Source organism: Bubalus bubalis, chromosome 9, assembly GCF_019923935.1.
Source record: "Bubalus bubalis isolate 160015118507 breed Murrah chromosome 9, NDDB_SH_1, whole genome shotgun sequence".
NCBI lineage: Eukaryota > Metazoa > Chordata > Mammalia > Artiodactyla > Bovidae > Bubalus > Bubalus bubalis.
In genome coordinates, this window is record NC_059165.1 from 19,853,774 (window position 1) to 19,879,987 (window position 26,214).

The following is a 26,214-nucleotide window of genomic DNA, read 5'->3' on the forward strand; positions in this document are numbered from 1 at the left end:
TTGACTAGCTACACTTAATGACGTAATACCTGCTATCTACTTTCAGCACTGATGCCATTATCGCCATATTTTCTAAGACCAACAAAATATCATCCATACGGACAGGGGAATATCCTACGTCACACACAGACATGCTTCCACCATTCTCTGGTAACACCGTATCAAATCACTAACAAACACGTCTCCAGTCTTCAAAATAATTTAGTTATTAGAAAGGTGATTGGACAAACCGGTAAAGAGTTTTTTTTCCCCACCAACAAAAAGCAAATCAGAACAGAGTTAGTCTTTTTCTCCAGTTTACCCAGCCTTCAGAGATCTAACTGCAGTCCCATCTTAATCATCTTAGACGCCAAAGCAGTGTGAGCTTCGGATGCATAATTTTCAACACATGTTTTATTAATCCATTCTTCCTGTGCTTCATTTAAAATACTGGAAACTATAAAAAGATAAGCGTGTTACTCCCCTGCCAGGAAAAAAAAAAAACCAACCCAGAGCAACTGGAATCTCGGTCTTGAGGAAACACATGGGATTGAAGCATCCGCCGGAGCTCTGTCACCGACTGTCATCTGTGACTCCGGCGCTGAAGCCTCCAGGCCGGAGCGAGGAGGCTGTGCGTGCAAGCTGGTGAGTATGTGACCGCGGGGGTCCAGGGCGGGGACGGGGCGGGAGGCGGGGGCCAGCGGCGCGGGGAGGGTCTTCCAGGAAGACTCGAGCGCGCCGGGGCCCACGCCTGCGCATTCGGCCGGGACGCCCGGCCCGCACGTAGCGCCCGGCGTGACTCAGTGCTGACTCACCGCGGCCGCTGCCAGGTGGCTTTCCCGGTCCGCGCGCTCCGCCCGCACAGCCCCCCGCCCCCCCGCCGCCCCTGACGCCTGCTCCCCAGCCCCTTCCTGCGCAGACCAGGCTCGGCGCTTGCAACAGAGCAGGGTGGATTTTATAGCTTTTGAATCCCGAACAAGCAGGGAATTAACTGGCTTTGTTTTCTTTGACTTTGAAGAGCTCCATAGTCCACTGGTGAAATTCTTCCCAAAACTTGTTGGAACAAATCCCGAACGGCGTCCGTCCACGGTGACTTAGATGACCTCCACTCAGATTTTTGCTTCGGTCGTACCAAGCTCGCATCTTATTTTGGCCCATGTGTGGGCAGGTTGTCATTTCAGTGTGTGAGACCTTGGCACACACCCATAACTGGGGTGACGCAGATCAGGTTGGGACTTGGCAGTTTGTTTGGACCTTGAGTGGCTTTACTGTAAAAGCCAGAGAACGCTTCATAAAGACGTCCGTATCTGCCATCTCGCTTCCCGATTAGATGCCACGTTCATTTTCAGTCTGTCGGTACCCCTGCGAGGTCCTGGGATTCATTTACATTGCTAATAGCCGGATTCTTGAGCGGTCATGCTGGTTTCCTCCTCTCTGAGGTTCAGCGCAGAAAGGAATACCGACACAGTATTTCTTCAGGTGTAGCCCACAGGCCATCTGCATGGAGGGTGCCTGGCGATATTTGGTCAAAAGGCAGATTCTTAGACCTCACTCTAGACTGCAAACTCGGAGTGTCCTGGGTTAGGGTCTGGAAATCAGCCCGTAAAGGATTCTGATGTACTCAGATTTGTAAACTGCTATCGGGTCGCACAGAGTCGGACACGACTGAAGCGACTTAGCAGCAGCAGGTAGAGGATGAGGCTATGAGATATTATTCTGTTAAGACCAGGAGAAATCTTTCTACTCAACAACACACTGCTCTAAAGTCGATATTGAAGTTCTAATGCCAGGCAATCCTATATCTAAAATTAGTTTTATATATAGTATTATGTTTGTTTTAACAGCTTTTTTTTTCTTTTTAATTGGAAATTCGGGTTTAGAATAAAACGAAGTACCTATTGAGTGCTGCTGCTGTGGCTAAGTCGCTTCAGTCGTGTCCGACTCAGTGCGACCCCAGAGACGGCAGCCCACCAGGCTCCCCCATCCCTGGGATTCTCTAGGCAAGAACACTGGAGTGGGTTGCCATTTCCTTCTCCAATGCATGAAAGTGAAAAGTGAAAGTGAAGTCGCTCAGTTGCGTCCGACTTTTAGCGACCCCATGGACTGCAGCCTACCAGGCTCCTCCACCCATCGGATTTTCCAGGCAAGAGTACTGGAGTGGGGTGCCATCGCCTTCTCCGACCTATTGAGTACATTTTGTTATTTCAGACCAGTATTTCCCAAACCTGACTTTGCATCAGAATTACCCATAAGGCATTAGAGGATTCTAATATCTGGGCCAGACCCTAGGCCCAAAGAACCATTATCGGAAGGACAGTGCAGTTTCAAGAACAGGCAGTTTGCAAAGCTCTGCAAGTTAGTCTCTGTACCTTTGCAAAAGGGCACTCGTCCCAAACACAATAAGTAGTAAGTGTTAGTCGCTAAGTCATGTCCAACTCGTTGCAAGCTGAAGACTGTAACCTGCCAGGCTTGTCTGTCCATGGAATTCTCCAGGCAAGAATACTGGAAGGGGTTGCCATTCCCTTCTCCAGGGGATCTTCCCAACCCAGGGATCAAACCCAGGTCTCCCACATTGCAGGCAGATTCTACCTTCTGAGCCACCAGAAGTGAAGTGAAGTGAAGTCGCTCAGTCGTGTCTGACTCATTCAGACCCCATGGACTGTAGCCCATCAGTCTCCTCCATCCATGAGATTTTCCAGGCGAGGGTACTGGAGTAGGTTGCCATTTCCTTCTCCACTGAGCCACCAGGGCAGCCCCCAAATACAATAAAAATGTCATTAACTGCAGGGTGGTTGGCCTGTGTTCACTGTGGTGCTTACTCATCTCTCAGGCTGTACTGTTTGCTTTTGAAATCACCATTAAAAAAATAAAGTTATAAGTGACCACATAAAATATCAGCTTATTATTGTATTGATAAATTCACTTATTCAGAAAGCAAATTTGAAATCTTTGTATTCCAGATCTTTTGAGGGGAGTGGATGGGGAGGATGGCAGATGATTGAAGAATAATCTGGAACTTTATTTTGAAATTTTTCTTACTCTCTTTCTTTGAATATTTTATTTACTCATTTTATTTTTATCTCACTGAATAAGTTTTTTCATTTCATCCCTGTTAGCATTGTGTCCAAAAGCCTAGATCTGACCCACACCTGAAAGAGACATCTCCTTGGTGACTGTACACATATAGCCTTACTTCTTCAAGCGTGGTCTCTGGACTAGCAGCATGCATATCACCTGGAAACTTGTAAGAAATGCAGATTCTCAGGTCCCATCCAGAACTACTGAATCAGAATCAATACTTTAGTAAGATCCCCAAGTGATTTGTTTGTATATTAAAATTTGGGCCGTGCTATCTTATATTAATGGGAAGAGTTATACTCTGGGGTTGCTGGAGGAAAAGAGAAGAAATCGAGTAGGGTAAATTTGTTTCTTTAGGCTGCTGTAACAAAGTACCACAAACTAAGTGGTTTATAACAAATTTATTCTTCCACAGTTCTGGAGGCAAGAAGTCAAAATCAGGGTGTCAGCAAGGCCATGTTTTCCCTGAAACTAAGTAGAACTCTTTTCAGCTTCTTGTGATAGACATGGATCTTTGGTGTTTGTTAGTTATAGCTGCATCATTCCTATCTTTGCCCCTATCATCACATGGCCTTCTTCCTGTGTGAATCTTATTTTTACAGTTCTTCTTATAAGGGCTTCCCTGGTAGCTCAGCTGGTAAAGAATCCGCCTGCAATGCAGGAGACCCCAGTCCAATTCATGAGTTGGGAAGATCCACTGGAGAAGGGATAGGCTACCCACTCCAGTATTCTTGGGCTTCCCTGGTGGCTCAGCTGGTAATGAATCTGCCTGCAGTGCAGGAGACCTGGGTTCGATCCCTGGGTTGGGAAGATCCCCTGGAGAAGGGAAAGGCTACCCACTCCAATACTATGGCCTGGAGAATTCCATGGACTGTATAATCCATGTGGTCTTGTCTCTACATTTCTTCTTATAAGGACATCAGTGATTATTGGATGATGGCCCATCCTAATGAACTCAGGCTAAATTGATTACATCTACAGGATTTTCCAAACAAGATCATATAGACAGATACCAGGGGTTACAGCTTGGGGGGCACAATTCAATCCATAATAGGTAGATATGGAAATCCCATTTTCAATATGTCTTTAATGCCAGAGACATGGGTTTGTTCCCTAGGTTGGGAAGATCCCCTGGAGAAGAGAGTGGTTTCAATATAGAGAAATGCATTATGTGAAAAATAACATTAAACATAAGTATTGTAAAATAATCTAATCATATTTTATAAAATAATTATAAACTATTCTCTCCTATTGGCTATTATTTCACCCTTTTGTCTTGTATTCTCTTAGCTGGATAATGAACTCTTTCCAAAACCAGATTTCTTTGCAACCCTTTTTTACACGATGCTGAGTTCATAGTAAGAGCTTAGTAGTTATTAAGTATGATAATTAAGTTATAATATACTATTAGACAAATGTAGAAAATCTCACATGTTTTAATCAACTGATGGTACAGGGTCAGAGAAAATTCTACCACAAAGATGAGCTTGACCATAAAAATTAAGCCCTAAAATAAAGGAAAAAAGTACTTACAACTGAAACCATCTTAGGACCAGGGCAAGAAAGTGAAGGGAATCCTTATAACCTCAAGAAAGGATAAGAATAGGATCAGAGAGCCAGCTCCAAAACAGTAATGTCTTTTTAAAAACCTTTGACAGTTTGTAGTGGGCGGCGGATTTTGTTTGCTCAGCATGCATTTTCCCCCATTCCTCTGAGCAAGCTCTCATTCTCTCCAGCACTTCTGTGCAGGACTGCCAACCGCAGGATTTCCCTCCCCCTCCTCCCAAGGCTACAACACGTGACTGTTTACTTTTTGTCCTCACTTGTAAATCTGGGTGAGTCTCAAAAATGCAGAAAGAGGTTGAAGGTGAGTCATGTCAGTGGTCATTTCAGATACCAACCAGGTGTTTTTGTTTGTTCGTTTCACCATTGAGAATTCCAGAGTAACCCCAGTTACAGTCTTCTCAAGTCCCAATTATTTAACTCTTCTTTTTTTCCTAAGAGCTACCCAGTATCTTTCCAAATATTAATTTATTTAAAAATGTAAGAGTTCAATGTTTATTTTTAACTTATTCTTTTTAGATCATTATTTTCTACTATCTTCTTACAATTTATTGTTAATTATTTTTTATGGGGTCATGAGTTAGGCCCAGTTGGTTTCTATTGCTTCCAGCCAAAGGAACGGAACTACTAGGAAAATATTGATGGGCAGGACACATATTGCCTACAGCCACCCTACAAGGACAACTTGAAAGGGTAGTTTGTATTCACAGTGAACAAAATATGTACTCTTGAGGACTTCCCTGGTGTACAGTGGACAGGAATCCACCTGCCAGTGCAGGAGGATATGCGTTTAATCTCTGGTCTGGGAAGATTCCACATGCCACAGAGCAACTAAGCCCACGCACCACAACTACTGAGCCCACACTCTAGAACCTGTGCTCCGCAACAGAAGAAGCCCTTACACAGCAATGAAAAGGAGCCCCCTGCTCACGGCAACTAGAGCAAGTCCACACACAGTAACAAAATCCCAGCACAGCCAAAAATAAATAAGTAAAAATAAAGAGTAAAACTCTTAAAAAAAAAAAAAGAAGTATGGGTAATAGCAAATATGTGACTAAAGATAAAAGACGAGCTTAAAAAAAAATGTACTCTTGAAATGTAATGAAGTTCTTTTCAGCTTTCTTCAATTGATTTTTTTCAGCTATCATTATTGCCCTGTGTTTCAAGCTGAGTCATTCTTCCCTTCTGAACCATCCAAATTGCCAAGGGGTACAAAAGAGAGAATCACTCTTGTCATGCTACTCCTAGACACCAGTAATCTTCTTTATGTTGCCTCCAATGGCTCATTGTGGTTTTCATGATACTTGCAGTATTAAAGGGATTAAAGAAGAGTACTCCAAAGTTTCTAATTAGAGCTGTTTACCAGCGGGCTGATCGACAAAATAGAAACAGTGTCTCTGTTATGCCAGATTAAATGTGATCTTTTCTCTGCAAGCAAAGATTAGCCTAAAGCCTTCATATTGGTCAACACTAAATGTGTGTCTTTTTGAGTTCTGCTGATAAAATTTAATTTAAATGAGGTACACAGCTTCTCAGAATCCTTATTTTCTACTCTCAATCGTCTCTCTCCATCACATGCTTGTATTAGTTGTTGCATAGTGGATATGGAGGCTGGAGAACTAGTATTTATATGCACAAAAAGCACAATCTACTCACTTTAAACAAGTCAACAAAGGTAAATTTAAAACATATATAGAGCATTCTAAAACTAAATGTGAGTCATCTCCTAGTGGAAAGTTCCTGGTTCCCTTTTAATCAAGTGTCCCGATTTCACAAAATACAGAAGAGCAAAATTCAAACATATAGTACCTCTTATACTTACTACATCTTAACACAGTTGTAAAGGGGGAGAAAAAAAAAAAAAAGCAACTACGACCCACAACAGTATCCACAGCTCTTTGTAAGTCTTATATCCTTACTAAAATATTGCTATTCACACCGTTCAATTTCTATTAATAGGACAGCCTGATGACTCATTTTGTACACTGAAAATCTACTGAGGATTTTTAGATTTGTAACACCCTGTGATGACCATTAGTAGCTCCTTCATATTAAAACACATTTTGGGGGAAAATAGTTCTATGAAAATATTAATTTTTTTCTCTTTTTAAATATTTAAAGGTATAATTTACATGCAGTAATTTTTAGCCTTTTTAGTGCATTTTTCTGTGAGATTCGATGAATACATACAGACACACAGCCACCATCACAATCAAAACAGAACAATTCCATTATTCCTCAAAGTCCCTTCAAGCTCATTTATACAGTCAAGTCCTACCTTCCCCCTAGCCTCTGGTAATCACTGATCTGTTTTCTCTACACAGTTTTTCCTCTTCCCGAATGCCATATAAATATCATCAAACAGTATGTAGCCTTTTGAACTTGGCCTCTTTCATTTAGTATAATGTATTTAAGATTTACCATTTTCTTGCATGTATCATTAGTTTGTTCCTTTTTATTGCAATAATATTCCATTGTATGGATGTACCATAGTTGGTTTATCCAATTATTAATATTTAACTGATCATTAATTATTTTGTAAAAGAGGATGGCTTCATGACTATGAAATTATGCATTTATCAAGAGGAGGAAAAAATAAGGTATATTCCATTTGTGCCTTGAATTGTGTAATTACTTTAGATTTATTTGACTATATACTAGGTATATCTATTTAAAAAAATACATTTTTCACGTAACTGAAAAAAGTATACATATTTGTTCAACCCTGTGGATGTACATTTGAAGTGTGTGCTGTGATTTGAAAGGTTTTCTCTACCTAGAATGGGAATAGATCACATCTGATTATTATTGCTGATAACATTAGATAACATTTTGCTTAACCTTCTGAGGGTAAGTGCTCTATGAAGACCCTAGTCAACCCAGACCTCTGAAATGGCTCCCTTCCCATCAAAACCCTGTTAATGTTTTACCACGTGGAAGCAACAGGTGGGTTAGTAAATAGCCAATAGAAAGACACTTCTTGTGCTTCAGGATTGGTGCCAGTGGAAAGCAGTGGCCTGGAATACAGATCTCAGGCCTGACATGATGAAAGTCTGATGCCACAGCTGTCGTCCCTCACAACTGTCACTCATCATGTTTTAATTTCACAGTTTTGATTTAATCTTTTCTAAATATGGCAGGCACTAGATAAGTACAGAACAAGATAACAAGAGTTCCCAGCAAAGGAGCTAGGTTGGTATTAGCACTATCCCCCTTTCACCACCTGCCCAACCTTTTGGATTTTATTCTTCGTGACATTGCATCTCCGGGACACTGCTTTTCATGTTCTTAAGGACCAGAGCTTCAGTACTAGCTCAGAAGCTTAACGGGAATCATAGCTTTGATTTCGTGGTGACTTCTTCACCTTTCTTATCATGCTAACCAGATGCTTTTACCAGCCATTTTAAGTTGTAACGCACAGTGGAACTGTATTTGAAAAAAATGAATCAAAACTTTCAATAATGTGCCCTCAGATTCTCCTCTTTTCTAAGCTATATAATTAAAAACACTGTTTTCAGCCATAGATACAATTCTTTTTCTTATAAAGCCTCCTTTAAAAAATAAATCCTGTATTGAGTTAGAGTTTACATACAATAAAATGCACCCATTCTAACTGTACAATCTTGACAAATATATATATACTTGAGTAAGCCATCACTGGGCTTTCCTGATGATTCAGTGATCAAGAATCTGCCTGCAATGCTGGAGACACAGGAGTCATGGGTTTGATCCCTGGGTCAGAAAGATGCCCTGGAGGAGGAAATGGACTCCAGTATTCTTGCCTGGAGAATCCCATGGACAGAGGAGCCTAATGGGCTACAGTCCATGGGGTCGCAAAGAGCTGGTCAGTACTGAGCACATAGGCACTCAAACCATAGCTACAAGATAAAAGCATCTCCCCACTCAAAGTCTTGCTAACGCACTTTTCAGTCAGTCCTATGTCTACGCCCAATCTCAGGCAATTGTTCTGCATTCTAACCTGATGGATTAGACTTACTTTTGGCATAATTTCCTGCAAACAGCACGTATTCATTTGGGTCTCATTTTTCACTTAGCATAAACTTAGTGGGGATTCATCAATGGTGTTGCATGTGTCTGCAATGTGTTCTTTCGTTTCCCCTCGGAGTAGTATTCCATTTTATGGATATACCACCATTGGTTTATCCACTCGCCTGCTGAGGGACATTTGGGTTGTATCCATTTGAGAGATGTCGTGAGTAAAGCCGCTATAGACGTTTGTGTATAAAGAAATACATGGTTATTTGTAGAAGATGGTCAGAAAATGCTTGCTAGGCATTTGAGCAAAGACCTGAAGGAAGTGAAGGAGAATACCATGAAAATATCTCAGAAAACAGTATTCAGAAGGCAAAGAGAACATCATGTACAAAAGAACTTGATGTGTTTGAGGAATATCAAGGAGACCAAGGGGGCTGCAATGAGGTGAGAGAGGAAAATAGAAAATGAGGTCAGAAAAGTATAAAGTCCAGCTCACGTAGAGTTTTTAGGCTAATGAACTTTGGAAAGAACGAAATCGGAAATTATTAGAGGATTTTGAACAATAAAAGGAGACAGTGTGTCATATTTTAGAAGAAATCACTCTAATATTGGACATACACTATAGGAGGCAAGCCTTGATGTAGGTATATCAGCTAGGTGTGCTTAGTCGCTCAGTCGTGTCTGACTCTTGTGACCCCATAGACTGTAGCACTGCTAGGCTTCTCTGTTCATGGGCTTCTCCAGGCAAGAATACTGCAGTGGGTTGCCATTTCCTTCTCCAGGGGATCTTCCCGACCCAGGAATTGAACCTGGGTCCCCTGCATTGCAGGCAGACTCTTTACCAATTGGACTATGAGGGAAGCCCACATCAGTTAGGAGGTTACTACAATTGCCCAGATGGGATACTGGACCAGAATGTTAACAGTGAAGCTGATGAGAAGTGGTGGGATTCTGGATGTGTTTTGAAGGCAGAGCTGACAGTGTAACCAATGGATTGAAAGTATTCTGTAAAGAGGAGTCAAACTTATTGATTTAATTCCAAGCTTACACTTCCTCTAAGTATAGGGGGAAATCCGTTTCAAGAAGAAAAAGGGAGAAAACAATCACACAGTTTGTATCCTTAAAAACTCAGAAACTGAGTTGAAAGTCATTATCACTGGCAAATCCAGACTATGTTAATCACCCCAAATATTTTCAATCTAAATAGCTCATGGTGTCTACCTAAAGTAAAATTCAGTGTTATGAAAGAATGTAATATACAGATTACATGTTGATTTGTCAATGCTTTAGAATCCTGAGTATATAAAAATACTTCACTCAAAGTTTGGAAAATAACTAATAAGAGAGTAAAATGAAAAGCATAGCAATCCTATAAAATGAGCAACAATTAGTCTTACTACTCTATAGGTTATAAATTAAAAGTCAAGATAAATATATGACCCTTTGGATCAAATCTAATGAATCAGAGACTAGGATCAGAGTCTACTGATTTAAATTGTAGCGCAGATAATACTTCTGATCATTGCTGACTCCTCCTCAGGGCTATTTTTTCTGTCTAATGATGGATATTAAATATCAATACCTTTAATACCTATGACATATATCCAGAAACCTCAATAGATAATTATAAGAAGATTCTATATGATGTTACCATATTTAGTAAGATCCAACAGTGGACTGGTTGTTCAAAATTGGGAAAGGAATATGTCAAGGCTGCATATTGTCACCCTGCTTATTTAACTTATATGCAGAGTACATCATGCAAAATGCTGGGCTGGTTTAAGCACAAGCTGGAATCAAGATTGCTGGGAGAAATGTCAATAACCTCAGATATGTAGATGACACCACCCTAATGGCAGAAAGTGAAGAGGAACTAAAGAGCCTCTTGATGAAGGTGAAAGAGGAGAGTGAAAAAGTTGGCTTAAAACTTAACATTCAAAAAACAAAGATCATAGCATATAGTCCCATCACTTCATGGCAAATAGATGGGGGAAAAAATGGAAATAGTGACAGATTTCTCTTCTTGGTCTCCAAAATCACTGTGGACAATGGCTACAGCCATGAAATTAAAAGATGCTTCTTGGAATAAAAGCTATGACAAACTTAGACAGCCAGAGACATCAGCTTGCCGACAAAGGTCCCTATAGCCAAAACCATGGCTTTTCCAGTAGTCATGTGAGATTTGAACCATAAAAAAGGCTGAGCACTGAAGAATTGATGCTTTTGAACTCTGGTGCTGGAGAAGACTCTTAAGAGTCCCTTGGACAGCATGGAGATCAAACCAGTCAATTCTAAAGAAAATCAACCCTGGATATTCATTGGAAGGACTGCTGCTGAAGCTCTAATATTTGGCCACCTTATGCGAAGAACTGACTCATTAGAAAAGATCTTGATGGTTGGAAAGTTTGAGGGCAGGAGGAGAAGTGGGTGACAGAGGATGAGATGGTTGGATGGCATCACTGACTCGATGAACATAAGTTTGAGCAAGCTCTGGGAGTTGGTGATGGACAGGGAAGCCTGGTGTGCTGCAGTCCATGAGGTCACAAAGAATCAGACATGACTGAGCGACTGAACAACAACAAACCAAATGATAGATCAGTAAAGTATAAAAACTTTGTACAAACCAATTTCTAAGAAAACTATGATCTGTATCAGTTCCCCTAAGTATTTTGAAACATCTAGTGCTACTATAATTGTGTAGATTTATTTTGCAATGGCAAAATCTGTCCAAATGTGTGTGTGTTGCAGGGGAATGAAGGGGATGTTTAGAAATCCACACAGAAGGAATATTTGCAAACACATTTAAACAAAGCAGAGTTAGAAACTGTAATTTTTACTTCTCTGATGCTGAGCATACATTTCTCCTAAAATAAAATGTAAAGATTTAAAAAGAGAGGGCTGTAGAATTTATCTGTACCAAGGCAATTTTATTCTGTTATAAATAATTTGCATATGTCTAGAGCTGGCACCAGTAATTAGGCCATAATGGTAACTTGTCACTCTTAAACACAACAGCTGTGTGTATTTGGAAAGATTAAGTATAAGTAGATTGTTCAGTAATTCTGGAAGCCTTGTTTAGCAAAGCAAAGATGGCTGACAAGATTCTTACTGTTGACTTAATATGATGTAAACATATTTTATTAAATAGTTAAGACTAAATAGCTTAAAATTTTATAAAGAAAGCTTTTTACCTAATTTTGGGAAAAATTAAAGGAGCATATTTCTTTCTAAGGCTGAATTTCAACCTTCTTTATAATATCTAATAATTTGCCACATAAGTTTGATACCTGATCATTTTTTTTTTCTTTAATCAATCATGACTCCTTACATCTATACACACAGATGTACTTTAGTATTAAAATGCATTTTCTTTATTATTTCTTGAAACTATTCATGAGGTGGTATTTCTATTTCACAGACAGAGGTATAATTATTTAAATGTGGTGCAATCATCTAAAAGTTACATGAACAGTAGAATGAGTACCAGAACATGATTAATTAATTTTAGATTTGAAGATCAGTGAGGCCCTGAATCAGATATCCCTGATTCTGAGCTGTTCTTTTGGCAAAGAAGTTTGCTGTTTGCTGATGGAGAGAGTACAAATGCACATTTTATACTGGTATATATTGAAAGTGTAGTAAGTTGTTAATGGGAAGGATCTTCTTTTCCAAATAAAATGCAGGCCTCTAAATACAAGCAAAATTGGGGTTCATTTAATTCTGGAACATCAGAATAAGTAAAATAATAAATGAAATAATAAACAAAGACTCTTACTGACTTTTTTAACCTTTGAGCTGATTGAACTCCAAGTTCATTTTGCTAAACAACTTTGGAAGACTTAGCCAACCAGTAGAAATGTGAATTATAGCTCTTCCTCAATGAAGTAATAAATTGACATTGCCCAGGCAGTAAATTTCAATAGAGTTCATTTAAAATTGGAAAAGATAAGCCCATTCGGAAACTGCTGTTAATTAGTCAGCCAATATGGGCATTGAACATCTATTTTATGTCCATCAGTGGTTTAGGGTGATGAAGAAATATGAGAGATAAAATGAATAGTCTTTACCTTGTAAGGATTTATAATCTAGTTCTTAGTGACAATTTTGCTTCAGATTAGTAGATAAAAACTTTACGTATTTCTTGATATCCTTCTTGCAGTCCATGGGGTTGCAGAGTGGGACATGACTGAGCGACTGAACTGACTGATATCCTTCTTTAGAGAACCAAATTTTAATTGTCAGAATCACAGGACTCTTTAAGACAATACCATGGAGTAAATAAACAGTTTTGAAAATGTTTCCTTTAAATGAGGTCCTTATTTTATGAAGAAGTCCTGACCAGCCAGGTGACCTCTGGGCTTCTTCACTCTCAGAAAGGAAAAAATAATACTGGTTCTGCTTCCTGGGGCTGATAAGGAACACATGAGATAATGTGCAATGTACACCGAGCACTCCAGTGTCCTTTATAAACAGATTCTGAAAGCATCAAAGAGGCAAGCATTTAAACTAAGCAATTAAATTTTAGAAAAACAGCCTAAAAATAAAATTTGACTAACTATACAATCTTGTTGGACATTCTGCTCAGTCATCTCACCTAATCACTACATAGTCCAAACTGTTTCCTCTTGGTGTTCTTTAGAAAGAAAAAAATCATCATCATCATTTTTGGTACAAAATTTTTGGTAAAAATTACCTAGAGACTGCTGAAGTTTTGATTTTTCATATGTAATCCTCTCATGGTCACTATACTGAATATCAGTTGCACTTCAATGATCATTTATTGTGCAAGTTTGAGGTACAATTCACTGTGCTAGACATGGAAAGAAACACAAAAACATTCATCTGTATTTGATATCCAGATGCTTAACATCCACCAGAGATAATCCCATAAGTTCTGTGAAGTTGAATGTATACTAAGATGTACCTCGTAGCTGTGCTTTACAATATGCTGTTGTCAAAATAAATAATTAATGTTATTTTTGTTTTTATCATTAAAAATAGAATGGGGAATGAAGGGAAAATACAGTTTTAAGAGCTTGCTTATTGTTTATATGCCATAAGAAATATAGATGTATACGTAAATATATATACATACAAGTATTTTGATGAAAAGGATGCTTGGGGCTGGTGCACTGGGACGACCCAGAGGGATGGAATGGGGAGGGAGGAGGGAAGAGGGTTCAGGATGGGGAACACATGTATACCTGTGGCGGATTCATTTTGATATTTGGCAAAACTAATACAATTATGTAAAGTTTAAAAATAAAATTAAAAAAAAAGAAAATAGATTTGAAAATATTGTCTTCTGTTAGTGAAACAATCTCCTATCGAATTCAAAATATAGAGGAAATTATGTACAGAATAAATCAGTTTTAGGATCTAGAAAATTAGAGGGGAACTTTTTCTGAGTCAATTTAAGAAATGCACGAACTGTTGTAAAAGCCAAAAATATTCAATAAAATTTGTGAGACCAAATAGGAGTGTCCATGATTTGCTTAAATCTAAACCATTTAAATGCTATCTACCTTTGGATATTTTATACAAACCTAATACCTATAGCTTTAGGGTGCTTGCTGAAATAGTTAAAATAATGAAAAATTGAGTTTAGACCTCTAGATAAAGGATCAAATATATGTACCTGTGTTTGCTTCCTTTTATAATATCATCAAAATGACAGTGATTTAAAAAGAAGAACTAATCCATAACGACAAAGAGGATAGAAGAGGAGTTAATACAAGAAAATTCTAGAACCTGAGAAGCAGACTGAAAAGTGGTAACTGCCTATTAAAACTTTAGAAAGGAACTTTAGGGAAAGTCAAGAAGCAATTAATTTACATTTCAGAATTCCCCAGGGCTCAAAATTGTTGACATTAGGTGCTTTTGAAATGTGTTAATTGTGAGGCTATAAACAAGAGAATGAGTTGAGTGTCTATGGGATGCATTTGGACACTTCTCTGTCACAGAGCTTTCTCGCTACTCTCTAGAATGGGCAACCTGTGTCTCCCCAACCAGTACAGAAGATCGCAAGTTTATTCTAAAGAGGGTTTTTGAAAAGGACAACACTAGGCAAAATTGAAGCTACTGGTACCTTGCTTAAAACAGTAGAATTAAGTGAATGTTAAGATATGAAATTCTAAGAATAACCATCTTATCTTCTCACCCTTGGTTCCTAGAACACTAGCTTCCAAACCTCTACCTCCCAGGCCTAGGAATGGAAAAATCATCTTTGGGGAATCTGACCAGCTTCAAGATCCTGACAGCAGGATTCCTTCAATGACATGGGCTACCCAAACCACCCACCAAAAGCAAAGCTCTCCTCAGCACACTGCACCCAGAGGTGCTCAGAGCTTGCCCTCAGCCTTCTAGTCCCTGCACTCTTAGAAAACCAAAATTCATTCAGTATCTAAGGGGAGCCTCTGTGTGAAAGACAAAGATGGAAACAATCAGACAAAAGCAGCATTGAAGAGATGAACGCAGGCAAGGGAAGGAAATAAAAACACTGTCTTTTGTATCCCAGATCGACGAGACAGAGTGCAGTAGCCGTAAAGTTAGAACAGGGTGACTGTCTATCATCTATAAGGAGAACAAAAAAGAGCTCGTAAAAATTCAAATTATAAGAGTATAATTAAAAAAAAATAAAGGATCAAAAGATAAAGAGATAAGTTGAGGACATCTTTCTGAAAGCAGAGCAAAAAGACAGTGAGAGGGTAAGAAGGAAGGAAAGGTTTTGGAATCAGAGGACTGTGGACCATCTAGGAGGTCCACCATCAGAATAACAGAAATTTAAGAAGGACGACAGAGGATGAGAGGGCTGGATGGCATCACTGACTCGATGGACGTGAGTCTGGGTGAACTCCGGGAGTTGGTGATGGACAGGGAGCCCTGGCGTGCTGCGATTCATGGGGTCGCAAAGAGTCAGACACGACTGAGTGACTGAACTGAACTGAAGAAATAGAGATAAGAGAAAATGAATGGAAGAAAATCATCAAATAGGGAAATCATGAACATTTTGCAGAACTGAAAGATGTGAATACTCCCATTAAAATGGACTACTGAGACTGCCCTGGGGGTCCAGTGTTTAAGAATCCACCCTGCAATGCAGGGGACACGGGTTTGATCCCTGGTCAGTGAAGTAAGATCCCACATGCCATGGGCAGATAACCCTCCTTGCTGTAACTACTGAAGCCTGCTTGATTTAGAGCCTATACTCGGCAACTATGGAGTCTGCACACCACAACTAGAGAATCAGTGTGCCTCAGTGAAAGATCCCGCATGACACAGTGAAGATTCTGGGAGCGGTAACTAAGACCCAATGCAGCCAAATAAATAAATACTTAAAAAAAAAAACAACTACCAAGTACATACAACAAGGATTTCTAAATCTTCCACTCTCTCTATATTTTTTGCCATATTTCAGAATCATGTGTTTATATTGCTGCTTTTTAATTTGGCAGCTTTAAGTATTATCAATTGACTTCCTTAGGTGGTAGGTTTAGTATTATTTCACCATTATCTGGTTCATCTCTCTTTCTTCTCATCCTCGCATCCAACTAATATAATTATATTGCAATATTCATTATTTACATTATTATGAGTACATTAAAGTCATTCACAGCAGATCCCTGTAGCATTTTGTAATTTTTTTCTTCTTTCCTTCATAATCTTTTGTTTCCCTTAGAGCTGGCCTTTGTCTTGTTTCTTCATTTGTGAAATTATAAGTTTGTGATTTGATCTATTTCAGATACAGAGATTCAAATGTTGGGAGATTGGGATTGACACTTATACACTATTGATATACTATTGACAGGTATACACTATTGATAACTAACAAGAACTTACTGTATAGGATGGGAAAGTCTATGCAGTGCTTTGTGGTGACCTAAATGGAAAGGAAATCCAAAAAACAGGAGTTGTATCTATACATATATGTACACTTTGCTGTACAGTAGAAACTAATGTAAAGCAACTATATTCCGATAAAAAAATTACATCACTCCTTTGATCTGCTCTGTTTTATTCAGAGTTACCTTCATTCTAAGGCAGGCAATCCCAGGAGGCAGCTCTGAGGTTTTCCCAGGTGGTGCAGTGGTAAAGAATCCGCCTGCCAAAGTAGGAGATGAAAGAGACGCAGGTTTGATCCCTAGGTCAGGAAGATTACCTAGAGTAGGAAAGGGCAACCCTCTTCAGTATTCTTGCCTGGAAAATTCCTTGGAGAGAGGAGCCTGGCAGGCCATACTGTCCATGGAGGTGCAAAGAGTCAGACTCAGCTCACACACACACAAGCAGCTCTGAACTTACATCCTCATGGTTTAGAAACTTCAGCAGATAAAGAGAATCTTTTTCTTAATAGCTCCAGTGAGGGAACCAATCTCTTGCCCAAGAGGATGGGCTATTCTTTTTGTTCTCTTGAGTCATGACTTAGGCCTGGGTGGTGTCAGTTTTATCTGAGTCTTATAGATTGAGAATGAGTGAAGTCTGGGCAGACAAAAAAATGATAATAGGCTTGGAAAACTTTTTAATGCATTTTGTGTTTGCATCTTTAACTACAGTATAGCTCAAACTCAAATAAGTCCTATGATTGCACAGGTTAGAAAGGACAAGAGTTCATTTAATCTTGTCCTCTGATGTAATCAGGATCATAACCAAATTATTCCAGATTTAGCACCAAAATTCACTAATGTTGAACTCTATAACTGATGCCTTCAGGTTGATATACTATATATGTTTTCAAGTTTAAACAACATTATAATTTTAGAGTTAATTCGGGAATGCTTTACTGACAGTCAAAGGGCAGAAATTATAAGTTAAAATTAAGACAACATGAACTCATGACAAATTTTAATACTACCAATGTGTTTATATGAAGTTTACTTGATCTTTTAAATGCTGTATTTAATATTATTTTTGATCAGTCTTGTGATCTTTTCAACCTGTTATGAGCAACCACTGGCTAGGAAATTTAGTATTTAAGCTACCCTACTTTTTTAAGACTTCAGCCAAACCATACTTGTTTGATAGAAATAATTATGATTTTGGTTTGGACTGCAAGGAAATCAAACCAGTCAATCCGAAAGTAAATCAATCCTGAATATTCATTGGAAGGACTGATGCTGAAGCTGAAGCTACAATACTTTGGCCATCTGATGAAGAACTGACTCATTGAAAAAGACCTGACTCATTGTCAGAAAAAGACCTGATTCACTGAAAAAGAACTAACTCATTGAAAAATACCCTGATCCTGGGAAAGATTAAAGGCGGGAGGAGAAGGGGATGACAGTGGATGAGATGGTAGGATGGAATCACCAAGTCAATGGACACGAGTTTGAGCAAACTCCAGGAACTGGTGATGGACAGGAAAGCCTGGTGTGCTGCAGTCCATGGGCTCGCAAAGAGTCGGACACAACTGAGCAACTGAACTGAACTGAACTGGTTTCCAAGGAGACAAGGCCATCTTCATTCATTTTGTCCTTTTTGGTAATATATTTTTTAGCAAACCAAAAGTTCTTAGCTGTCCTTCAACTACCTTGCACTGTAAGAAGGGTTGAGAGTATTCATTGGGGGAAAAAACTCAAAACTCCATGCCAACAAAATTCTTTCAGAACTAATGAACAGCTCTGTATTTCTGAGACCCTTTTAGTACTGTTGTACACTGATCTTTAGTGTTGTCATATTTATATTCATTTTAGGATAACTTTATTGTCTCTCTGCAATGTGACTACGTTTACATCTAGCCTTGAAGTAAAAATGTTCATTATGCATTTATGTAACAGTATTAGAGAACTATGATGACCACTTTTTTTAATGACAATACAACTCTGCCACTTGTAAATAATGATAATAAATAATAGCTAACATTAATCCTCAGAAAACCTCTATAGACCAGACGCTATTATCAATATACTAATGAGAATACTGGAAAATAAGATAGAAACTTACTACCAAGTGGTTAGGGCCCAGCTCATCCATACAAGGTAGTCAACTCTAAGAACAGAATGACAGTACTGGATGGATCATGACAGCCTTCCTGTTTCCAGTGTAGAACATCAGAAGAAGAAAGGCATCAACATGCAGTTTGAATTAGCATATGTAAAAAGCCAAGAGATCTTTAAGTTGACAGATAGGATTATGTTGTGGTTTGTACGTGGAATAGACTATTCACTGAGTCCATTTGCTTGGGATTCATAAGGTCCTCAGCAGATAAAATAAAAATGACAAAGATAAGGTAATAAAGATCAGAGCCTACCATGAGGAAGTCTTTTTATAATCTTGGACAGAGAGAATGTTCTTTTAGTGAGCTATTACTCATTCTCTCTTTTTCCATATTATCTCCCCTCCAAACCTTTATTCTTTAAATAAATTAAAAAATCTATTTTATCATAATATATATTTTACAAGAACGTACAGAGAATAACATAACCAACATCCATGTACCCAGCATTTGACTCCATCGAATTCTAACATTTTGTTCTAATATTAACATTAGTTGCTAATTTTTAAAAATTATTCCTTTTGACAATGTGCTAGATTAGTTTAAGTAGTATATAGAACTTACCTGTATGACTTAAAGAGTAATATGTACTCTCCAGCAAGCCTAAAAGATAAAATATTACTCCTGTCTTAGAAACCCCTGTGTTTCCCTTCCCAATGTTGCTAGTTTGACAGAGTGTCGAATTCTAGGTTGGAAAAAATTTTACCTCAGGATTTTGAAGGCACTATTTCACTACCTTCTGGCTCCCAGTGTTGCTTTTGAGACACCTGATGCCACTCTGATTCTTTATCCTTTGTAACCTGCTTTTCACCCTCTGTGGAAGCTCTTTGTCTGCAGTGTTTCGAAATTTCACAACCGTGTCTCAGTGTGGGTTTATTTTTATCCATGTGCTGAGCACTCAGTGAGCCCTTTCATTCTGAAAATTCATGAACTCCTGCTCTATAAAATGTTATTGGATTAATTTTTTGATGATTATCTATTCTTAATTTGAACTTTGAATGTGATGGGCTGGTGTTCTAACTTTTTAACAATTTTCTCTCATTTTTAATTAAATCACTTTTCCTTTTTGCTATACTTTCTGGGACATTCATTGTCTTAATTCTATCTTTAAGTCCTTCTAATTTCTATCATGTCTATAATTTCCAGTGGCTCCTATGAGATAAAAGAAATGTATATATATTAGTATCTGCCCCTTGTTCCTGGCACAGAACTCCTAGAACCCTTGTAATTTTCTAAATGATTAAAGCATGTTTTGTTCTATGCGGTGACACTGGGAAAGACAAAGCCACGATCGGAAGCTTAGAGCTTTCAGCCCTGTCCCCTTACTTCTCTAGAGAGGGCAAAGAGGCTGAAAATGGAGTTAATTGCTCATGTCTATGTAAAGAAGAGCTTCCCTTGTGGCTCAGACGGTGAAGAGTCTGCTTGCAATGCAGGAGACCTGGGTTCGATCTCTGGGTTGGGAAGATCCCCTGGAGAAGGAAATGGCAACCCACTCCAGTATTCTTGCCTGGAAAATCCCATGGATGGAAGAGCCTGGAAGGTACAGTCCATGGGGTCACAAAGAGTCAGACACGACTGACTTCACTTACACTTTCATGTAAAGAAGCCTCCATAGAAATCCCAGTAGTATGGGTTCAGAGAACTTCCAAGTTGGTAAACAAATCCACACTGGGAGGGTAGTGTACCCCAAGTCCTATGGGGACAGATGATCCCACTCTCAGACACTCCCAGCCCTCCCGCTGTGTACGTCTTCATATGGCTGTTCATCTGCATCCTTTATCATATCCTTTCATATATGGTAAACAGAAGTAAGTGTTCCCTTGAGTTCTGTGAGCTGCTCTAGTGAAATAATCAAGCCTGAAAAGAGGATCACGGGAACTTCTATTTTGTAGCCAAACTGGACAGAAGTAAGCTAGGGACCTACTACTTATGATTGACAGATGAAGAGGAGTGGGGCAATCTTGTGGAACTGAGTTTTTAACCTGTGGCATCTGACACTATCTCCAGGCAGTATGAAGTTAAACTATAGGACACCCAGTTGAAGTCATGGAGAGTTGCCTGATGTAGAGGAAAACCTCCACATGTTTGGTGATCAGAATATCAAAAGTGAGTATTCTCTGTGAGTAGTAAAGGAGAGACACAGGAGAGAAAAAAACAGGGTGGTTTTTCTTATACAGTTCCTTTTCTTCATCTGTTCTTTTACTAAAGACTCAGATTCTTTTATGGCTACACCATCTTATTTATCTATCTTTTTAACAACTTTAAAATATTTTCCTCCTCTTTGTGTGATCTCTGTTTTCTTGGAAATGCTCTTTTCTGTTTTGTTGGCTTGGGTGACTCTCATATTCTTCAGTATCTCATAGTGATCCTTGGCCTCTCACTCTCATTTAAGGATGGGGCATTAACAATATGTTCTGAGTTCCATTTTCATGTCTGGGGCTTATTGACTGCGAGCTTATTTTAAGATATTTTGTCTAAACCATTTTATTAGGGAATCCCTGTCATCTTGCCTATTGGTATTTTTTTTTTTTTTTTTTAATGAGAGCTGGAAGATTCCCCAGAAGAGATTCTTCCTTTCTCCTTCCTTGCCTTTGAAACCTGACTGCTAATGTTTCAGAGTCAGGAGGCTGGTGGGGGTTGATGGTATCTCAGCACCCAGTTTGTTAACATTTCATTTAATCCTTCTGTTTTCAGGGTGGTAGCCAGTTCTGCCCTCAGCTGTGCCCTGAGCCCTCCAGTCAAGAAAAACACTGTTCTAGTCTCTCTAGGGAATAAACCTACAGGGTTCTGCTAGAGCAAGAAGACAGCAGTCCCCGGGCTGCAAGGCTCTGGGTGTCTAGAGCCTTCTTTTTTAGGCCCAACTTGACTCCCACTTCCAAAATGATGAGATCTTAGCGATGCTGAGAATACTAGTAACTTTGAGGGATATATACTCGGTTGCTCTTTTTGCTTTCTCTACTGTCATTTTGGGGGATTCCCTTGTAGCTCAGACAGTAAAGAAATCACCTGCCAATGCAAGAGACCCTGGTTCTATCCCTGAGTCGGAAAGATTCCCTGGAGAAGGGAATGGCAACACACTCCAGTATTCTTGCCTCGAAAATTCCATGGGCAGCGGACCCTGGCGGGCTACAGTCCATGGGGTTGCAAGAGCTGGACACAACTGAGCATGCACAGATGACAATGACTGTCATTTTAGAGTAGGAAGCTTCTTGAGTTCTGCTAAATGCATCTGTTTTCAGAGTCCTATTTAGACTTCCTATTCTCTTTTGTTCTTGGTGCAATTGTTCTTTTTTTTTTTTTTTAATTTTATTTTATTTTTTAAACTTTACATAATTGTATTAGTTTTGCCAAATATCAAAATGAATCCGCCACAGGTCCTATGAGTTTAGATCGTGGCATCTGGTCCCACCACTTCATGGGAAATAGATGGGGAAACAGTGGAAACAGTGTCAGACTTTATTTTCTTGGGCTCCAAAATCACTACAGATGGTGACTGCAGCCATGAAATTAAAAGACACTTACTCCTTGGAAGGAAAGTTATGACCAACCTAGACAGCATATTCAAAAGCAGAGACATTACTTTGCCAACAAAGGTTCGTCTAGTCAAGGATATCGTTTTTCCTGTGGTCATGTATGGGTATGAGAGTTGGACTGTGAAGAAAGCTGAGCACCAAAGAATTGATGCTTTTGAACTGTGGTGTTGGAGAAGACTATTGAGAGTCCCTTGGACTGCAAGGGGATCCAACCAGTCCATTCTGAAGGATATCAGCCCTGGGATTTCTTTGGAAGGAATGATGCTAAAGCTGAAACTCCAGTACTTTGGCCACCTCATGCGAAGAGTTGACTCATTGGAAAAGACTCTGATGCTGGGAGGGATTAGGGGCAGGAGGAGAAGGGGCTGACAGAGGATGAGATGGCTGGATGGCATCACTGACTCGATGGACGTGAGTCTGAGTGAACTCCAGGAGTTGGTGATGGACAGGGAGGCCTGACATGCTGCAATTCATGGGGTCGCAAAGAGTCGGACACAACTGAGCGACTGATCTGATCTGATCTGATCTGATCTTAGGTGTGGATTTCATTCATCTTGCTTGGGGTTCCTTATGTTCCTGAATGTAAAGATTTGTATCTTTTCTCAATCCTAGAGTATTCTCCTTTACATTTTAAAAACTTATTTTCTACTAGCAATTGTACACACAGCTGTGCACAATTCTGGACATTTCTTTTCCTTTTGGATGATTTCTTAAGTAATCATCTAGCACACTAATTCACCTTTCAGGTATGTGTATAAACTCTTTCAACTGAATGTAGAATTTCAAACTTTAATTATTATATATTTTATTTTTAGAATCTATTAGTTCTTTAAAAAATAATTATCTTAAATGCATTAAACAAGCTTATTATCTTATATTCCATAGCTATAATTTTAGCATCTTTGCAATTTTGGTGTGGTGATATCTCCTGTGGTGATATCATTTTGTTTTCTTCTTGTTTCTCCTGCTCAGAGTGGCCTTTTGTGTTATATGTTTTGAGATTTTTCATGTTGTGTTCCTGTTCCTTGGAAATGTATCTGTGAGAACTCTTTGAAACCTGGATTTAAGAACCATACACTTTGTTCTATCACTGCTTCCTGGGAACATTGCCGACCTAGGATTGCTTTGATGTAATTTTTTTTTTTTAAAGTATCATGGTATTTTTAATTTTTAATGTGGACCATTTTTAAAGTCTTTATTGAATTTGTTACAATATTTCTTCTGTTTTATGCTTTTTTTTTTGGCCATGAGGCATGTGGGATCTTAGCTCCCTGACCAGGGATCGAACCCTCACCCCCTGCATTGGAATGTGGAGTCTTAACCACTGGACCACCAGGGAAGTCCCTGATGTAAAATTTTAAGCTGGGCACTTTGAGCAACACTGAGTAGCAATTCTGACCCGAACTCAGATTGGGGGCTAGCTTGAGGTTAAATACTGTCAAGAAAGAATTCCCACCCTCATCCAGAGTTAAGATCAAGAGAAGCAAGTTTCTTTACTATTTCCCTTTTTCTTAATTGTCCTACTGAGGGGAAAAAAATGAACTTTGTTGGCCCTGGGCGAGCACCTTATATAAGAATTTCTGTATGAATGTTTCCTATCACTTGTAGTGAGTCATTAAATCTGAAGCTCTAGGCGCCTTAGAATCAGTACATCACAGTGTGCCATGCACTGCCCTCCCCGCCCCAACCCCCACCACTCCTGCCAAGAGCTGAGGACATCAGCAAGCTTTTTGTTCTGTGTCATAGCCCTGTTCCATGGTTCATATTATTTCAAATCGGATCACATGAGTTATAAGGGAAGAAGAGATGATCTCTAACCTTAACAAGCTTTATCTCAAAAAACGATTTTAAAAAAACCCCACACATCTAAATGCATTCACAAATATACAAAGAACTTACATTTAAATTTAAATATATGAGTGTTATTAAGCATAAAGGAGGGAAAGATAGAGCTGACTTGCAGGGAAGGAAACCTATGACGTGAACTGAACATAGAGAGGCAACTGTGACTGTGTATGCAGCGGGCTGTCCTCATTTACCCCTCTGTTGCATGCTGACAAAACAGTCAACTTCCTCTGTTTGGCAGCTGGAACAATTTTAGCAGTCTTGGAGTCCAGACATGCACAGATTTAGATCCTCAATTCTGCTTCTGATTGACAGTCCCTAAAATGGCAGTCTCTGAAAGTCTGGTCATTTATGAGTCTAATGTCTCATCAGAAAGAATTGCAAAACAAAGCATATATTGGTCCTTCTTTCCAGCCAGTGTTATTCAACTGCATTCTTCCACCACAGAGCCTTGAGAGTTTATGGTGCTAAGCATAGACTTTGCTGTTAACTCTAACGTTGATTTCTTTTTCAGTGACCTCAAATGGTGAGGAACATCATCCCCATCTTTGGAGGCCTCATGCTGGAGTTAGCTACTTATAGGAAAACACTTTTGCCTATTAAGTGCTGAATTATTAGAGGAAAGAAGGCATCTATTTTTTTGTTTGTTTGTTTTTCCTTCTTTTGTCTGATACAACTTAGTAGAGTAGACCAAGTTTGTAGGGGTGGATCTCTCGACCACTGTACTCGACATGCCCTGTAAAACCACTTAATATCTCTCCTTATTCTTCTTTCCAGCACTTTTCCATCTCATTCCAATTCTAGTGTGTGTATATAACTTGATAAAGTCCATAATTTTCATGAAAATGCAAAAAAACCAAGTGTAACTAAGACATATATGGAGAACAAGGTAGGAAGAATTCTACTAGACATCACACACACAAAAATGCAATGTAAGAAGGGAACCTTTGAATCATCAACAATTAAGAAAGTAAAAGGAAGAAAGCATTCAAAGGAAATTTCATGTCTCCATAAAATTTGGGGGAAGGCTCCAGTAATAGGTTCAAAAATAAATGTTGTTTCCAACAAGTGTCATAAAATGCTTTGACTTTTTAGTTAAAAACAATCTACACTTGAGTTCTAACTCATCACACATCACCAGTGTGTACATGTGTAAAATGGGGATAAAAATTCTAGAATCACAGGAGCAGACATTTTTTAAATGAAAAGTATTATTATTAAGTTCAGTTTCCTTTGAGATAAGATCAAAAAGAGTTTTAAACTGGTGATTTTGATGCAAAAATTTTAGGGAAACATTTAAATTTTGGAGGGGTGATAGGCCAATAAAATTAAATTTTAAAATGTTTCCATTTTCAGAATATTTTTACATGTGTAGATGGAAATTATCAAATGAATTAATGTGTCTAAAATATAATGTAAAGCAAAAATACTATGTTTTGGTCCATTTCCAATTCATAGTTCAAGTAATTAACAGTTGAAATAAAAATATCGCATATATTTCTAATAAGTGTGATATTGCCTAACAAATATTTTCTAAACAGTTTCTTCACTGCCAGCTCACTACTTGAAACATTCTAGGTGCATATTTTGCTTGTGTTTTTATGCTACCTATCGGTGATGCTTGTTCAAAGGTCATTGTCAACTATCTACTCTCTCTACGGCATGATGTAGAAAGAAAGTGAAAGTGAAGTCGCTCAGTCGTGTCCGACTCTTAGGACCCCATGGACTGCAGCCCACCAGGCTCCTCCATCCATGGGATTTTCCAGGCAAGAGTACTGGAGTGGGTGCTAGAAAGAGACTGTAAATGGAAGATCATGCATATCTGTGCAGTGACAAAAAATTTGTTTGTTTGTATGATATCATGTGTAATTTCAAGCATGAAGTGGAACTTAATGTATTGTGTAATATTTTGTAAGTTTAAAATATTGCTATTTCTAAACTCAGCTTTCAAAATTTTCAAAATACTTTTAATTGGGGACTTTGTATAATATTTCAAAACAGCTTATTTTGAGTTATCTTCAAGAAAAACACACTCTTCTCCTTCAACAATGAAAGTAACCAACCATCATTATAATTAAATATTCCTATGTTTATAATACTTTTGATGTTAATCATGCACTGGCCAGCTGATGGTGAGCTGGCTAGTATTTCTATGTGAGGATGCCAAGGACAAAATTTCATAAAGTCTTTACCTCTCAGTGAAAAATAATAGTTCTTTTAATCAATTAAGAA

At 38.8% G+C, this 26,214-nt stretch overlaps 1 long non-coding RNA gene across 1 annotated transcript in view; it reads left to right on the forward strand.

Moving 5' to 3' along the window:
• LOC123334986 overlaps window positions 1-26,214 on the forward strand; it is a 113,761-nt gene continuing 87,547 nt past the window's right edge. The window contains exon 1 of the long non-coding RNA XR_006553173.2: window positions 1-624. This is a non-coding gene — a long non-coding RNA (uncharacterized LOC123334986). The remainder of the gene's footprint in view (window positions 625-26,214) is intronic.